Genomic DNA, 3331 nt, shown 5'->3' with positions numbered 1-3331 from the left:
TAAAATGCAGAGAAGTTATGATCGATTATATGAACAATAGTCACCGGAATAAAAAACAAAATCTTTCAAATAAATAAAGGTGAAAATTTTCTAATTTTTAATTTATTTGAAAAATGATATTTGAAGGTTTCAGGCGATGCAGTAAACTAATATCATTGACCTACTTTACTGAAATCCTCATTATGTTTTTTAAAATAAAAAATCATTTAATAGAGTCAGTAATTTTTTTTTTATTCTTCAGAAATAGACAAATCAATTGGGACATAATAACCATTAAAAAAATATACGTTTTGATCTACGCTCCAAAAATTTTGCTAATAATTTTTTTAACCGAAAAAATCAGTCCAGCCTATATTCTTCCCGGAAAAATCCTTAACAATTAGCAAAAAGCCCCTACAAAATCGGATGAACGGTATGGCTGTGCATAAAGTACGAACAAACAAAAATTCATTTTTATATATTAGATAACATTTTAAGACAAAAAATTTGGAAAACAGCTCTAATCAAAAAGAAAAAATAAGGATTTAAAAAATAATACTTATATTAATATTTAAATGGTCATAAATTAGTAAAGTGGGTGTATGTGCAGTTAAATATATTTTTTTTATTAAAATGCAATGTAAAATGTGTTGATTGTAACTGTATGTTAATTGTAAATATTTTTATTTTAAAACTTGGTAATCGGCAGAAGAGCCCAAAACGTTCTTCGGATGTCATAATGAATAAGGAAGTAAAGTATAGAGTATAAATTCATGAAAAGAAAAATAATAAAGTTTTAATATATATATGATTTTTTTATTGGTAACCTGTTTACTACACAATAATGATGTTTTAGTACAAGAGCCGGGAAGAAAAAAAGGCAGTTATTTCACTCCAATTTTTGGTTACTTTAATGAAAACTATGTATAATTACTAGACACAATTGATGAGTCTACCAAGTATAAGTAGGAGCAATAAAAAAGGGGGGCTGTTTCAAAACGTTAAAAATAAATAATTTTTCATTCAGTGCTCTATATCTTAAAAACTACCAATAACACTAGAAAATCTAACATAACATTATTTAAAGAAGGGTAAATTTGCGAAATATTTGTCCTAATTGAGCTTCTCGAGACATAGCTTTTTAAAAAGCAACATTTCTTAAAAATCTACTGAAAGATTAGTAGTTAGTTAATTTATTTTGAGAAATCTATATCTCAGGAACTATGTGACGTATAGATGTCTGTTAAAACTGTTGTAAATGTAAGTGAAGGAAGGAAGGAAGGTGTTTTGTAAAAAAGTTTTAAATCTAAGATATAAATTTTTTAGAAAAAGTTATATGTGACAAGGGCAATTAGCTTGCAATTTAAAAAAGAAATGACATCAATATTGAAGGTGGTATCCTTGAGAATGGCCTGAGGGCCGAACCGTTGGAGAAATTTTAAAGAATAAAAGTTGAAAGGAAAAAAGGATCAAAATTGTTTTAAATTAAGAGTAAAACTAAACCACTCTCAAACAAGCATATATAAAATAATTAATAAAAAATTAATTATTTTTAAAGTTTTGAAAAATCCGCAATTTTTTATTCGCCCTACGTATACTTGGAAGACTTAACAATTTTGACTAGTAATTATACAAAGTTTTCATTAAAGTAATAAAAAAAAAGGGTGAAATAAATGCCTTTTTTCTTCACGGCTCTTGTACTATTATTTCTTGCCTAAAAGTTCTTTTAAATTGAAATATCTAAATCAGGGGGTGGCGATATTTTCCTCGGGCGCGATATATGCCACTCGTCATAGAAATGACCGGAGTTTCTTAGCGTAGGACCTTTGCTTTTGAACCCGACTGCATTTTCGTTGCAATGTAGTACATAACAGGTGACCACGTGACCTGCTACTATTGTTAATGCCGATCCGATCACTCCATCGTTTTGTACTTCACTAGGCCCACGTACTGATCACGCCTGTGGAATGTTACACAAGTATTCCATTTACATCACGGAACTATAAAATCTATTTTAGAAATAAGGAATCGAATCATATAATACTGGCTAGTGTCATGAGCAATATCTCAATTTCTACACAACTAGAATAAACAATAAACTAAAAAAAAAAAAGATGGTGGCATAATTTACTGTATTTGAAATCAAGGATAAATAAGGGGTAGTTTTAATACGAACTGACATTTCGGCCTAAGTTGTACTCCTTCGTCAGGGCTAAGAAAAACAAGATAAAAGAATAATAGAAAGGAGAAGAATAAAAGTTTTTTATTTTGATTGTTTTATCTACTACATCTTTGGTGACCATATTTTCTGAATATAACGGGATTTAGTGAAAGACATTAAATAAAAGAGATCATTTAATAATTTTTTTTATTTAAGGCAATAAAGCTTTTTAGAAAGGCGGTTTAATATAAAAAAATTGAAGAATAAACTAATTGGATTTATTTATAAATTATATAATTTAATTTTGAATCATCTCGCAAGTGAAATACACAGTTTTTTTTTTAATTGTGGTTCGGATTAGTTAAATTATAGCACAAAACATTTCAGATTTCCTACAAGCAACAAATATATATTTTAAATATATTTATTGAAACTTACAACTATATATAATAACACATTCAGTGAATTTGATCTCAGTTACATACGTGTAGAGAAACTATCATCACTCAAATGACGTTTTTACATTAGCAGGTCCCGTGGCCATCTTCTTTTTAGGCCCTCGGTTGATTGTCAGGAATGGAAGATAAAGCAAGATTAGAAATTAGTGGGTTTAGGTGGTTAGTGAGTTTATAATGGAAGGAATGATATCTAGTCCCGGCAAGTTCAGTTAGATATAGAACTAAAACTTTATGTATGATTTTATTTGTGACAAAGGAGAATGAGGATTTTGGATTTTAAGGATCGGATACGAGAGGAATTCAAAGGTTTAGTGGAGTCCCAAAGCTCAACTCCGTATGTCCAGATTGGCCTTATTACAGTCATGTAGATCAGCCTTTTGTAATGAATTGGAAGTTTAGACCGTTTGTCTAGTAAGCGCCAGAATAGTCGAAATCGACGTGAAATATAGATATAAATTAAAAACTGATCAAAAAATGATACAATGAATTAAACATTTTGTAGGAACATATTCGCTATTATCTGGGTACATATTTTCTTATCTTTAATTTTTTATATCAATTAAATTTTTGTAGAGCAAAGCTTTTTCGAGATATAAGCAAAAATCTGAAAAACAGGAATTTTTGACGCTTCCTAAAATTAGCATTTTAGATACGAGGTGGCAAAATCCAGAATCTGACTTAGTATCCCAAAAATCATATAGAACCGCTTAGGAAATACGTATATATAATATAT

Source organism: Halyomorpha halys, unplaced genomic scaffold (assembly GCF_000696795.3).
Source record: "Halyomorpha halys isolate HHAL.00 unplaced genomic scaffold, Hhal_1.1 Scaffold946.1, whole genome shotgun sequence".
Classification (NCBI taxonomy): Eukaryota; Metazoa; Arthropoda; class Insecta; order Hemiptera; family Pentatomidae; genus Halyomorpha; species Halyomorpha halys.
The sequence above is the reverse complement of the archived record's forward strand: the minus strand, read 5'-3'. Positions refer to the sequence as shown.